Source organism: Eurosta solidaginis, chromosome 2 (assembly GCF_040869045.1).
Source record: "Eurosta solidaginis isolate ZX-2024a chromosome 2, ASM4086904v1, whole genome shotgun sequence".
In the NCBI taxonomy this organism is placed as follows: Eukaryota; Metazoa; Arthropoda; class Insecta; order Diptera; family Tephritidae; genus Eurosta; species Eurosta solidaginis.
Genome location: NC_090320.1, coordinates 18,536,799 through 18,553,201, shown reverse-complemented (window position 1 = coordinate 18,553,201; position 16,403 = coordinate 18,536,799).

The window sequence follows — 16,403 nt, the reverse complement described above, 5'->3', positions numbered from 1 at the left end:
AGAATATATTATCTATTAATTTATAGAAAAATATTGTGCTATGCATTTCAAACCTACTCATTGGCGTTTTATGAGGTTTTTTTTTTTGGAAAAATTTTACCCGCATGTTGCACTCTTAAATTCTATCTTTTGAACTAGGTCACCTAAAGCTCTGCAAAATGGCTACATTTGTAGATAACGGTATCATTATTTTCATTCAAAGAGATATATTTTGTGAAAGGAATAAACAAACTACAAACTTACGTGTGAGCAGAGAAGAACTAAGAGGGTGACATTGTGTTTAGAAAAGAAAACGTCATTGTTAATTCAAAATTCATTGCAGTACTTTATTTTCTATATTAGGAAGTGATTTGATTAGTTAATGTGTGGGTTTTTATTTTATTGCAGCACAAGGTGGTAATGGCGGTTGGGGTGGCAGCTCTGGTTCAGCCGGTGCACCTGGCGCACCCGGTGGAGGTAGTGGCGCACCTGGAGCACCTGGTGGTGGTTATTATGATCGAAACGACAATGTCTTCAGTGCTGCAGCGAATATGCACCTACAATGGCTATTGATTTTAATGCCATTCGCGTTTCTTTTGAAATATGTATAAATGGAAAAATTTATATTAAAACTAATATGACTTTAATATATATTTAAAGTATAATAAATTGCGTTTATCAATTTAATATGCATAACTATACGTGTGTGATTGAAATTATATTAAATTATACGTCTTTGTTTGCTTTAACTTGATCAATATTTAAATACTACGAGCCGGACCCGTGCGCACCTTGCGCAACCAATATAAAAGTCTTTTATCAAATATCAACAGAAAGCTGTTCTATCAATCAATTAAAACTTACCAGCTTGGGCTGTCATCTGGCGTATGATAACAACTGCCGGTAATGCAGTGTTAGGTCTAATCAAATATTCACAATAGTACCATGGTAGGTTGAACTGGCCGGTCCATGAGGACCTCACATAGACTGATTGAGTCCGTAGTGTTACCAGAAGTTTGTTTTAACGACCGTCCTCTTGGCAAATACTAGAAGCTTCCTAGGACTTAAGCCACTTGCTGCTTCTAGATCTGACAGCTGTATCACTCCTAATATCTGGAGTCTTAGCCTGGCAAGTGCAGGGCACGAGCACAGAACGTGCTCGATCGTTTCCTCCTCCAACCCGCACTTCCTACACCTGCTATCACTGACCAAGCCTAATTTAAAGGCATGTGACGCCAGAGGCAGTGTCCAGTCAGAATACCCGTCATGAGTCTACAGTCCTCTCTTTTTAATGATAGAAGCAACTGTGTTAGTCTAAGGTTGTAAGACCTACACATAATCTTCGACACTTTACAGCCCCGCGCTTGAACACACGCCTTTTCTGCTTGGTCGATCATGTGCACCTCTCGCATTCGCTTAATATCGCCCAATCTAATTGGGACGTCTACGGAGTAAGCTTCAAGGGATGCGCCCTTTTTAGCTAATTCGTCCGCTTTTTCATTCCCATCTATTCCCATATGCCCTGGGACCCAATATAGATGTATGCTTCTCCCTGTCCCGATTCCCTCCAGAGACTGCTTACACTCTAACACGCATTTAGATGCTGTGCTATGCGAGATTATTGCCTTAATTGCTGCTTGACTGTCAATATAAAAGTTAACACGGTTGCAGCTTAAGCTATTCTCTTCCAGGGTTTCTACTGCTTTGGTTACGGCTAATATTTCCGCTTGGAAAACGCTACAGTAATCCGGCAGCCTGTAGGATCTGCTTAATTCCGGATCAGCGCAGTATACCGCAGACCCTACTCCTTCCACTATTTTGGAACCATCGGTGTACACATGTATCGCCTCGTCCGCCATTTGCGCACCCTTGCGCCAACCGTCCACCTCTATTGTGGCCTTAAGATCTCCCTCAAAGTGCAGGTAGGGAATCATGTAGTCTGTTCGTCTTGTGACTGAGGACGCTATACTACTATGGCCATATGGTCGGCGCTCAAGCTGCCCCGAAGCATCGAGCCTGGTTGCGGTCGTTAACGCTTTGTTCTTTGCTACCAGGTCTACAGGTGGAATGTGCAGAATGGCATACAGTGCAGCCGTCGGGGTTGTTTTCAGGGCTCCCGTAATGCAAAGCATCGATAGTCTGCATACCCCCTCTAATTTTTTGAGGTATGTTGTTTTTTGTGTGGCTTTCCACCAAACAAGAACTCCATAGTATAGAATAGGGCTTACAATCGCTGTAAAAACCCAATGAGAAAGAGAGGGCGATAGGCCCCACGTACACCCCAGCATTCTTTTACATGCATAGAGTGCCGTTGAGGCCTTCTTGACCCTCTCCTCCAAGTTGAGCTTCCATGACAGCTTACTGTCTAGGATGATTCCTAGATATTTTGTGCAAGGTTTCTCCTGTAAGGTCACCGCTCCTAACTTAGGCCTGGTCCAATTTGGGACCTTGTACCTCTTTGTAAACAAGACCATATCCGTCTTCTCCGCATTGACTTTCAGCCCGACATTAGATGCCCAGGTATGAATATCCCGAAGCGCCCGATCCATCAAAGAACTAATCGTTGGAAGGCATTTTCCACTTATGACAATTGCAACGTCATCTGCGTAAGCCGTAAGTTTTACGGGTCCCTCATCGAATTGCCTGAGCAGTTGGTTGATGACCAGTGTCCACAGCAGAGGTGATAGCACCCCTCCCTGCGGCGTGCCCCTGTCCACTGATTTCGTGGCCTCGTACAATCCCCATTGTGATGTAATCTTTCTGCAATTTAACATGCAGCCGATCCATTTGATTAAGGCAGGAAGTACTTTAATGTAATTAAGACCATCCATAATCGCCCATTTTGCAACATTATTGAAAGCCCCGGCAATGTCCAAGAAGACTCCTAGAGCATACTCCTTATATTCCAGGGATTTCTCTATGCTTATTACCACCCTATGCAATGCGGTGTCTACCGACTTGCCTTTGGTGTACGCATGCTGTGTTGTGGAGAGCAGCTTTTCATCCACGTTGGACTTTATGTACACATCTATCAGCCTCTCAAAGGTACCATAGTACCATAGTATAAATAGATTTCTTTGTGTGGTCACAATCGTTTATTTTTAACAAATTATTTTAATAAAATATAGCTAAACAAAAGCACTACGACCAAAATTAAAGCTCGCTAATAGCCCGTATCTCCATCTTTACAAACAAAACTTTATTTATAGATTTGGATTCCAAATAAGAGCGAAAAAGGGACCCGTACATAAAAACAGCAATTACAAATAATATATATGATTATTATATTCCAATTCATACAACATATGTTGTTATCTACACAAAAACACAAGTATGTACATTAGACTGGTTCGATTTATTAACCGAGATCGCGTCATAGATTTTCAATAGGATTAGGGCTCAGGAAAAAAAGTTCCACTACGCATACCCAAAAAAATGATTTTCGAGCCTGCGAAATTTCATTTTTTTTTTTTTTTTGCTTTTTTGTCGACTTTGATAAATTAATTTGATTGTAAAATTTTCATGTAGGGTAGATGTACCAGTAACCGACATCCCCATAATTCTAGTATGCGGACATGCTGTTTCTTTAGCGCTTTTTTTAATAATATTTCTTTATATTAAAATTAATTATAGTATGTGTGATAATCTCAATTAGACTGGGCGAGATTAAGCGAAGGCGAGAGGTGCACATGATCGACCAAAGAGGAAACGCGTAGGTTCAAGCGCGGGGCTGTAAAGTGTCGAAGATTATGTGTAGGTCTTACAACCTTAAGACTAATAAAGTTGCTTCTATCATTAAAAAGTGAGGACTGTAGACTCATGACGGGTATTCTGACTAGACACTACCGTCTGGCGTCACATGCCTTTAAATTAATCTTGGTCAGTGATAGCAGATGTTGGAAGTGCGGGTTGGAGGAGGAAACGATCGAGCGCGTTCCGTGCTCGTGCCCTGCGCTTGCCAGACTAAGACTCCAGCTATTAGGAGTGATATAGCTGTCAGATCTAGAAGCAGCAAGTGGCTCAAGTCCTAGGAATCTTCTAGTATTTGCCAAGAGGACGGAGTTATTTTATAACATAGGTCCTGGTTTTTGATAGGGTTTTTTAGTTTGGTCGTTAAAATAAACTTCTGGTAACACTACGTACTCATTTAGTCTATGTGAGGTCCTTATGGACTGCCCAGTTCAACCTAACCTATGTGTGATAATCCCTAATCCAGGGTGTTATACGGACCGTGCCTATTGGACGATTTGCAGCCAGGGGATATATTCGGCTGTATTTGAACGGAGCCTTCCCGATACCGGGCCGCCTCGGGAAGTAATGATGGCCTTACCACAGCAAGGGGCGCTGTTGTGGCGGACGGTTTTTATCCCCATTTTTAACATTAGACCGCTGAGCCGACCAAGAGGAACTCAAAAAGTTTAAGAGAAAGTAAGGATGCGAAGGGAAAAGCGATGGCGTCGCAAACTGGAAAAGAGGAAATCGCTATCAGCGATGACTCGGACGCGCATAGCAGTGAGTGCGCTCGTTAAAGGATCGGCATACTAGTTCGGACAAAGAATTAAGGCTAGAGCGGGAACAACGAGATAGGGAGCTTAAGATAACCTCTCAAACTATCGGGCTGCATTAAGAATTATGAGGCACTTGGGCCCAGTGGTTCACCCAACCAACGATGAGAGCGATCGCTTGGCATGGGCCCGTGAGACAGTGGAAGAATATCGAAGACAATTCATAGACGAAGGCTTTGCTGCGAACAACCCTCTATTTTGCAAGCACATCGAAGAGGAAGAAACCCCTAGAGTCAAGAGGCAGCGATCGACTGAACCTGGCAAGCATGCTTTTAAGAGGTATAGGGGGGAGGGTGAATGCTCCAGTCCGAGAACCGGGAGGTGAATTAGCCGGAATGGCATGAACCAAACCTCAAAATCTGCAAAGCGGTTCGAAGAGGGAAATATAAGTATAGGAAAGCCATATTCCTCAAAAGTTGTTATACAGGAAGAGGAAGACGTGCAATTACTGGCATATGCTGATGACTTTGATGTCATCGGCCTAAACACCCGCGCTGTTAGTTCTGCTTACTCCAAACTGGAAAAAGAAGCGGTAAAGATGGGTATATGCGCCTTGGCAACCACGCTACTGTTGGCAGCCATAATTTCGAAATAGTAAAAGACTTCGTTTATTTGGGAACCAGCATCAACACTAGCAACAACATCAGCACTGAAATCCAGCGAAGAATCAATCTTGCCAATAAATGCTACTTTGGACTAGGTAGGCAACTGAAAAGTAAAGTCCTCTCTCGGCGAACGAAAATCATACTCTACAAGTCACTCATCGTACCCGTCCTGCTATATGGGGCAGAAGCATGGACCAGGACAACAGCAGATGAAGCGGCTTTGGGAGTATTCGAGAGAAAAGTTCTTCGAAAGATTTATGGACCTCTACGCGTTGGCGATGGCGAGTACCGAAGAAGATTTAATGATGAGCTGTACGAGCTATACGCACACATCAAAATAGTCCAGCGAATTAAAACGCAGCGGCTGCGCTGGCTAGGCTATGTTATGCGAATGAAAGATGATGCTCCGGCCAAGAAAGTGTTTCTATCGGAACCCGCCTATGGAAGCAGAGGTAGAGGGCGGCCCCCACTCCGTTGGAAGGACCAGGTGGAAAACGATTTAAACTCCCTTGGTGTGACCAATTGGCGCCGGTTGGCGGAGCGAAGGAGCGACTGGCGCGCCTTGTTGGACGGCCATAACCCTTTAGACGGTTAAGCGCCAATTAAGTAAAGTAAGTAAGTAAGTAAGGTATGTTTTCAGCTAAAATGTATTGAAATTAATGAATTATTTATATTTTAATTTTTTATTTATTGGAGTTTTGCGTGTTTCTTTTTTATCTAAGTATATTTTAACTGAAAATGAAAGAATGTTTTCGTTTGTTTTTCTGAATGTTTAAATAATAAGTACCTATGCAAGTCAATGAAATTAATGAAGAATGTGCAAAAGTTTATTTTTTGTTTTATTTGATTTAAATCTAATATATAAAATTCTTCTGTCACGGTTTTAGAGGCTGAACTCCTCCGAAACGGCTGAACCGATTCTCATGAAATTTTGTGAGCATATTGGGTAGGTCTGAGAATCGGCCAACGTCTACCTTTTTTTCGCTACGTGTCTAGGGTCTTGAGACCAAAACGTGGACCCGGGTACCCCTAGAATGTGTTTATATAATATGGATATCAAATGAAAGCTGCTGACGAGTGCTATAGTACAGGATAATTTTCATACCCCTGGGTGACTAGGGTCTCGAGATATAGCCCAAAACGTGGACCCGGGTACCCCTAGAATGTGTTATACAATATGGATATCAAATGAAAGCTGCTGACGAGTGCTATAGTACAGGATAATTTTCATACCCCTGGGTGACTAGGGTCTCGAGATATAGGCCAGAACGTGGACCCGGATACCACTAGAATGTTCTTATACAATATGGATGTCAAATGAAAGCTGTTGATGTATGCTATAGTACAGGGTAATTTTTATACAACTGGGAGGCTAGGGTCTCGAGATATAGCCCAAAACGTGGACCCGGGTACCCCTAGAATGTGTTATACAATATGGAGATCAAATGAAAACTGTTGATGAGTGCTATAGTAGAGGAGTACAGGATAATTTTCATACAACTGGGAGGCTAGGGTCTTGAGATATAGCCCAAAACGGGTCCCGGATACACGTAGAATGTGTTTTTACATTATGGGTATCAAATTGAAGCTGTTGATGTGTTCTTTAGTACAGAGTAAGTTTTACACCGCTGGGTGACTACGGTCTCCAGATATAGGCCAAAATATGGACCCGGATACACCTCGATTGTGGTTTTATATTATGGGTATCAAATTGAAGCTGTTAATGTGTGCTATAATACAGAGTAAGTTTTACACCGCTGAGTGACGAGGGCCTCGAGATATAGGCCAAAACATGGACCCGGATAACCCTAAAATGTGTGTGTATAATGGATATCAAATGAAAGCTGTTGCTGAGAGCTCTAAAGTTCATTGTGATATTCGATTTAGTCGCATCAACCTGGCAAAACTGATAAATATGCATGCGAGGCCGAAATAAAGACAAGAATTAATAATACCCACATACCTATTTACATACGTCCTATTCGATTTGCCTGAAATTTCGTATACAAATTTGCCTATATTAGTATTTACCATGCTTTTTTCCGGGAAGTATACCAGAGACGGACTGGGACTGGGATTAGGACTAGGACTGGGACCGAGGCTGAGACTCGGAGTGGGACTGGGACTGAGACTCGGAATGGGACTGGAACAAAATACATACCAACCTCTGGGACTGGCAATAAGAGATGAAGAAGAATGAGAAAAACTTGAGAGAAGAGAAAATAGAGAAGGAGACTGAGAAAGAGATAGAATGAGACGAAGATGGAGATGAAGCGAAAAAGACGGAGAGAGGAGTGAATAAAAAGATTAGGAAAAAGTGTAGAGGGGTAGGGCAGAGTTAGACGGAAAAAGCTTATTAAAATGTTTGCAGATAGGCCAAATTTAGGGCAGAACAACGTCTGCCGGGTCTGCTAGCATTAAATAAAAATAAAAACAACGTTATGAAACGTTGTAAAACGTTGCAAAACAATTATTTTTATTTCAGATCATAAGCGTCCGGTAACTGGAACTTTACTGTTCGGTTTCTGAAAAAAACTGTCCGGTTACTGGCAAATTCTGACTTGTATCAAAACAATAATTTTTACAAAAAAAAATAGAGAGTTTTCTGTCGACGCGACTGATTTTATTAGATTTACAATTAAGCAATAGTGATTTGAAAATTCAAAGTTACTAAAATTCAAATTTACTTCTAAATTCAAAGTTACTTCTAAAATGTAAACAAGAAGAGTTCAAAGCAAAAAAAAGTTAAGTGGCCGGTTACTGGTACATCTACCCTATAGCCTGTCCGACCCAAAAATATCCGCTATAAACGCTAAATATATATACATATATATATATTTTTTTTTTGTCAAAAAACTGTTATCGACAACGTTTTTAGGGGCGACCCCGCTTACAAAAATATTCTTCTAATTGAAAAACTTGTTTCTCAAATTTTTGATGTTGCTTTGCCCGGGGCGAGAACCCAGGATCATCGGTTAGTAGGCGGAGCAAGCTACCATCACACCACGGCGACAGCCTCATTATGTTGTGAATAATATATCTAGAATGTTGAAATTTGATGTGTGAACTGATATTAAGACTCTTGATAAAAAGTTTTTTAAAATGGGCGTGCTACCGCCCACTTGTGACACTTAACACAAACTTACAAATATTATTAATCATAAATCAAAATCCGTTAAACCTATCCTAACAAAATTTCCTTCCAAATGCTTCGTAGAAAAATTCACCAAATCGGTTAAGGACCACGCCCACTTTTATATAAAATATCTTTAAATGGTCATAGATGAATAAAATAAGTCATATCTTTGCAAAAAAGAGCTTTAAGTATATAAATAGTGTTTATTTTCCCAAGAGAAATTATGACAAGAAATAGGAAAAAATTAAAATTTTTGAAAATGGGCGTGCTACCGCCCCTTTTATAACTGGAAGAAAAAATAACGATTCGTCATAATATTGTGTACATATATTTTCCTTATAACAGGAAACATTTTCAAAAAAATGGACAAGATCGGTTTAGGATCACGCCTACATTTATATAAAATATCTTTAAAGAGGCCGTAGACGAATATAATAAGCTACACCTTTGCGAAAAATAGCTTAATAACAATGGTATTTTAAGTTCTAAATGGAATTATAGCAAAAGGTTAGAAAATATTAAAATTTTTGTAAATGGTCGTGGCAGCACCCTTTTGTTGACTAAGCAATTTTCTATGTTTCGGGAGCCATAACTCGAAAAAAAAATTAACTTACCGTAATAAAATTGGGAATACATATAAACTTTCTTTATAGCAGGAAACATTTCTAGTAAAAATGAACGGAATCGGCTAAAGACCACGCTCACTTTTATATAAAAGATGTTTAAAAGGGTCGTAGACTAGAATAATATGCTACATCTTAGCGAAAAATAGTTTTGCATCAATGATATTGCACTTACCCAGTTTTATTGTAAGAAGTTGGGAGACATTTTTTAATGGGCGGTGACACACCCCTATTTCGAACAAGCATTATCCAACATTTCAAGAGCTTAAAAAAAAAATCTCTCGTAACAAAATTCGGAAAAGTAATTTATCTGAAATGAACTGTACAATTGAAACTCACGCTAGGTATATAATGTAAGGTTACACCCGAACTTAGACACCCTTCCTTGTTTTTTCGTCAAATTGCGTCCAGAGTTTTGTATTTCCAAATGTGTACATTAGACTGGGTCGGTTTTTGTACGAAAAAGTGATAATACACCGAATGAATGAGGGCATAAAACAACCATATTGACAAGCCTAGTCGAATTAGCTGTCCCTGTCCTCCACTGAGTATTATTTTGAAGCAAAAAAGATACATATATCAATGCAATGTTGTATGTTTTAATGTTCTATTATGATATGCCGGGACCAATAAAGTCAGACCATTATAGAAAGAGAACTCTAGTTTTAAATTGGCTGACATTGCTTTCGTTTTTAATGCTGGTTCCCAGATAGGCGAAATCCTTCATTGTCTCAAATTTATATCCCTCAGCAGTGAGGTGACTGACAAAACACGAAAGCGCCGATTATTTCTTGGATCACAGCAAGTACTTCGTTTTGTCCTCATTTACCGCAAGATCCAGTGATTATGTCTCTACAACCAATCCAGAGAAGGTTAAGCTGCGTCTGTAGAGGACAATAATATTAATATCATCAGCATTGGCCTGCAATTGCATGCTCTTATAATAGATTGTAGTATCTGGCTTAGGTTTGCTGATAGAACTATCTTTTGCAGCATGCGATTAAAGAAATCGCCCATAAGGCAGTCAACTTGTCTGTAGCCACGTTTGTGTCGAACAGCTCAAAAAATCGTTGTTCTCAATCCACTAGGAGCTGTTAGTGTTGCTGGGCGTAATTTGACAAAGACGTTCCCCTTCACTCACTCTCGCTCGCTAATTAAATATATATGATCATACTGATATAATAGTAACAGCGGAAGTATTAAAAACAAATACTGTAAAAATCCGAACAAATGTTACTAAGCTTTCATAAGCGCGACTAAAATCATATCCACACCATTAGGAATAAACTACATACAGAGTGTATGTGCCTAAATGGTGAATGAAAGGAATAGAAACTAAAAGGCAATTCTTAGAGACCAATTGTACAGCGAGCAACGGGACACATATGGCTGAGTAGCTAAAGTCATCTGCCTTTGTACTGATATGAATGTTGGAGATTCGAGTTCAATGCTCAGCTCCCGAAAAGCCAGCTGATGAAGAAGTGAAATTCAGAAACATGTCCTAGTAACCATCGCCGTTTGTAATCTTTACAATTTTTCTCTAATATCAATTATAATATTTTTGTTTCAGACCCATCCTAATACAAACCAAATAAAATATACCCATGCATATATGTATGTATACTAGTGCGAATGTCAGTCAACATCTGTTATGACAGTTTACATAACTGGTTTTTGTATCTAAGTTCTTAGAGTGTAATTGTTTTGCTTGAGCCCGCTTTTTCAGTACAAGGTCAACTCAGTTTGTCAGTTAGACTACGCTTAAACTTATTCTGCAGTTTTTTGGTCTAATTTAACTGAAGTTTAAGCGGAGCTTAAGCGGCCGATCTGGCAGGGTTAAACTCTAGTTAACCTATGGTTGATTTGCGGTCGTTCGAAATGACGTCGAATATACCCAACAAGCCTTTGAGCTTGAGTACCATTAGAGCTCATGTTGATAACTAGGCATACTTCTAAAATCTTTAGTGTTGTTTCGAAACAGTGGCTTAACTCAATAATCATACGAGTACTCATCAAAAGAGGGAAGTTTTTATAAAGCCAAAAATGCAATTACTTAAATTGGAAAAATTTATTTGCCACTTGTGGTTCTCTAACTAGACTCAAAACTCACGAAAACAAAATAAAAGATGTATAATTTATTTTTGATTCATTACGCGTCATTAAGATATCAACTGGAGAAATGTGTTGGATGGATATTCATTTGAAAACTGTACATTTCCCAAAATCTCTCAAAGATTGGATAATAATTTGATAATGATAATAACGTTGGAGATCAACTCGAGACCTATCTGGTTTAAGTATAATTAAATAATGATGTTGGATATCACCTCCGGAACTACATATATATTTCGCTGGAGAAAAATGTGTCCATGTTTTTTGAGTAAACAAAATCCAACTGCTGCCGTACCTACATATTATCCAGATAATAAAAAACCAAAGTGGCCGTACAAAAAGCCTACACCAAAGACGGCCTTAAACTGTGACTGGAAAACTGCTCAGTAGTTTAAAAGGAGTTTAAAATTTACTAGAGTTGAAGCAAACTTAGTTTAAGCTTAGCTTAACCCTACTGAAAAACCGGGTCTTGATGACACTCTATTATAACTCGTTTATACATAATTTTTGTATCTGATTAGGTTGTACTTACTAGGAACGTAATTATATACTTAAAGTCTAAATGGTATTCTAAAGAATGCCCGTTATGCTCCACTGCTTGTAGTGATGCAGAATACCCAAGTGATCGACTTTCTCAGGTGAATATTCTCACTTTCGTTAGTAAATTAGGGTGTCCCTCATATTTCTCTTTTATTCTTAAAAATTATGAGCGCACTAGAAATCTTCAGTATGCAATATGGAAGGGAGGCATCTAAATATGAATAGTTAACTCAAATTATGTATGTAATATTAGATTCAGTTGCGTCCTAACAGTATAACCAATCACAACCAAATAAAAACAAAATTGCACTGAAAATTTTCCATAGACGATCGTGGCTACAAAAGTCTCAATATACATAAAACCAACAACAAAACCAATAGAATTTCATGGTGTAAATTGGTGAAAAGTTACATGAGGGAGTGGGAGTGGGGTGAGAGCCGGAGGTGTAGTGAGAGTAGTAGTTGGTGAAAGAGCGGGAGTCGAAGTAGCAATGGAAATGGAAAAAGGGAATAGGAGTGGGAGTTTGAATGGGAGTGAGAGGCTGAGCTTTAGACGCATTGAACTGAATATTGAGCAGCTTCCTTGAGATTTTGTAAGGGTCTCAAATATAAGGCAGTCGTAAATTGCCATATACCAAAAGTAATTTTTTGGCCCTTACCGCTGGTGGGGGGAACCAAAGAATACTTTAAAGAAGCAAAACAATGTTTCTAAATGAGAAGCCAAATATATTCTCAAACGTTACAACAAATGCCCCTTACTTCTGGTGGGGGGAAGCAGTTTGTATTAAAATAAGAAGTGGTTGGTTTGAGAGTTCAAAGAATTCTGATTTATTTACAAAATTATCTTACTTTATATACACTTGTCTTATCCTAGCTTTCTTATAATTTGTTGTTGTATACATAAATATTTACAAAGGTTCATTTACATGTGTGTGTGTGTGAATGTCTTATCTTTAACTATATTTATTTAGATATATTTGTTTTGTTGATATGAGCGACCTCGTATGCATTATCTTATCTTTGTTTGTGTAAGTAGTTCATATTTACAGAGGTTCATTTGCTACATATCTATATACATGTGTTTGTGCGTGATTGTCTTATCTTTAACTATATTTATTTACATATATTTGTTTTGTTGATATGAGCGACCTCGTATGCATTATCTTATCTTTGTTTGTGTAAGTAGTTCATATTTACAGAAGTTCATTTGCTACATATCTATATACATGTGTTTGTGCGTGATTGTCTTATCTTTTTTTAAATAGGTCGCTCAATCGCTAAAATATAGTTTCTAACAGTGGACTGTATTTACAAATCGGTTAACTACTATTATCCTGTAAATAAGAAAAAATGTTCAAGGTTGCTTGAACAGAACACATAAACGAAGTAATGCATTTATTTTTGTTTCGTTCATTTACTATCATTACAAATATTTAAATTTGTATAAGCTCTAATTTTAAAATAGCGAAAGCGCTTATTTATAGCCTTAAATGGTTATTGAAACGATGTTATTATATAACGCAGTAAGTCATGGTACCTGATTGGAGTTCTTCTGTTTTGTCGTCAAGCTAATTCTGGTAACACTATGAAGACATTCAGTTTATGTGAGGTCTTTATAGACCGGAAAGTGCAACCTAACCTAACCCTGTCGAAATTGTTCATACCAGACCAGGGTTCTACAAAAACTTCTTTAAAAATATCTCACTAAAGCACAGCACGGTTTATCAAGCATAACAACTGATTTCCAAGAGCAACAAATTTTCTAGTGAGATATGTTTAATTTTGAATTTTTAGGGGTTTTCATAGTTATGAATTTTTATATTCAAATATTTTCTCACTATCACTAATAGTTGTTCAGTGTTATTTATAGCCAAGCTGATCAGGATCCTGCAATTTATTGTTTCAAAATAATACTGCGTCCAAATCGTAATTTCTGGAATTGTTTTATTTATTTTATTATTTCGGGATTGTTTAATGTGCTATTTCGAGATCATTTAGAAATGAGTTAGGGATTATTTCGGGATTACATGCAGGACCACTTCGGGATTTCTTTCGGGATTATATTCAGGACCATTTCGGCATTTCAGCAATATTTCGTAATTATTTTTAGATAGTTATGGGCCTTCCGGAGTCATTTGCAAATAGTTTCGGGTTTGACTAAGCGACTAATTCGGGATCATTATGGCATTATTATTTATTATTAATACATAAAAGTTATAGGGTTGTTATTGTTATCGGCATTATATCGGCATGATGCTAGTTTGCTATAGGGGTGTTATTGATAATCACGGTTATCGAAGCGTCATCGGTTTATTATCGGCAGAATTCCGCTTTATTACGCATAAGTTATCTGCGTGTTATCAATTTAATATTCAAAAGTTTTCGATTTCATATCAAAAACCCAATTTGTGAACGAAAAACTATGTATTTGTTATCGAAAATATCGAATTGTTACAAAAAAGTTATCGATACTGTCGAAAAAATTTCGATTTGCTATAAAAATGTCTCCGTTATCGTTGAGTTATCTTTTTGTCATCGGCGACTTATCGCTTTGCTATCGTAGTGGCATCGATGTGTTTTCGACAAGTAATGGGTTTGATATCGAAATGTTATTGTAATTGATAACAAGTCGCTAATCAAGTCGGTACCAAAATGATAACTTATAACTTCCACCACTTCGAGGAGAAGCTCATAACTCTCCGATAGCAAATCGATAACAAATCGGTAAAGCTCAGACAGCAAATTGATATTTTTTGTAAACAAATCGATATTTTTTTGTTAACAAATCAATAATTTTTGGATAAATTTTTTATAACAAATCGGTATTCTAACGATAACACATCGAAAACTTTTCGATAACACACCGATAATAAACAGATAAAAAATGTATAAAGAATCGGCGAATCGTTGAAAATAAATATAGAACTCCCCCATTAACCGTCAAAGACAATCCAATAACTCATCGATGACAGTTATTATCGATAACAAACCGTTAACCTATGGATAATAAATTGATAAAATGTATCACGAAACTCTGTGAGCTAACATACACATATCGCTCATTTACTTCAATAGTGTCATAACTCAAAAAACACGACTTTTGAGTAAATAACATATACACGTACCCAATATCATGATCTATGTTGTATAAAAAAATCTTTATAATCAGTAAAAATTTACCACGTGCTATAAAAATGAAAATATGCTTTTATATGCGCAACATATTCAAGTTAAAATCTTTGAATGGCTCTCCTGGAAAATTGTGTTTTTTGAGTTATGACACTATTGAAGTAAATGAGCCATATGTACATATGAGCATTTTGACAGAGCGTGATTTAAGTCTTTTTAAGTAGTCCGTTGTTCTCGTCCGCGTTTGTTCAATGGCGATCGACATAATGACGATAATAAGCTCAGCCTAATCTCTGGGCTTCAAATCGCATAGCTAGATTAAGCCCAAAAAAATCGCAATTTTCAGCCCTATCTGGTAAGTAGTGGAACTTATAGTTTATGGAGTAATACATAGGTATTGAATTAGGTAACCCTGCAGTATGGATAACTTCAAAATTTCAGATTTTTTGACTTAGCACCCTATTAATACTGTTGTGTGATATATCGACTCAGTTTAGTTGCTTCCAGCAAGTATTTTATCAGGTAGCTGTTAATAATAAACGTAACTTGTGGCTTGTTACTTTCCGCCAACGAACAAACAACAATCACCCACCCCTTCAAAACCTTTTCTTGTATCTATGTGTGTACGCATCTGTTAACAAGTTTTGTGGTTTTATCTTCTGTCATCCGACATTCGCGTCTCTGTAAGCACTTCATTCGTACATTGCATTGTTTATTTGTTTACTTGTTTGTTTATTTATTTTTGGTTAACTTAATTCAGCCATTTACTGCCACTTTATCGATTGACAATTCTGTGCTCGAAAAAGCATGTTTTGCGGTTATTGTGTTTGTGAAGTTCGTGGTTTTTGGGCATTGCATTGTTGGAGTGTACCATTTCAAGTGTGAATTCGAGTTGCTCATTTAATCAATATGTCAAATGATTAATTACGATTATTACTCTGTTTGCAATTAAATTTCACTCGAAGACTATATAAAACTGCAGGCATTTTTTGAAAAGATTTTTTTTAAAAAGTGTATGAAACTTTGCTATCAATCTGGACTTGATTGAATAGAATTTTAATGTTGACATCTGCCGACTCTGCGCTGTCGTCTCGAAAACGCACTAATGTAAAGCCCTTTAAGCTTTTCAGGGGACTCATATTCAGACGTGGCAGCACAGTCTATAATTTTATATTGTGTCTTCTCTAGGGTTTAGAGAATTGTGATATATGGCCGGCAGAAAACTTACCCGGACTGAAGCAACAGTGAAAAGGTCGGATCAGTTCGTTGACTTTCGGCTTCAGTCGTGAAGCCAGTGATTTCTCCGTAATCGCTTCAAACTCACGAAGTCAGCAGCACGGGTACTTAGCGAGTGAGAAATGAACAGCGGTTATATCGTCAGGTCGAGTATTATTCACAGTGAGCAGATATGAGACAAGAGGTGCTAAAGGATATTGGCCTATCACTTTTATTTGATTTTTTTCATAGTTCCTTACCCCAGGAGTTGCCATTGTTTCTGAAGACAGTACGATATGGGCAACAGGTAGTAAGTAGCCCTTCCATTGGTGAGCTATGATGTAAGTTTAACAACTTTCTTTCTTTTCACACTATCAACGACCATGTCTTTTACGACCACGCAAGTGTCAGAAATATAAAAGGACTAGGTATGCCGTTCGTTAATGGCCTGCATTTTGGCGATCATGCGGCTGTAATTGTACCTAAATTTCAGAGCCGT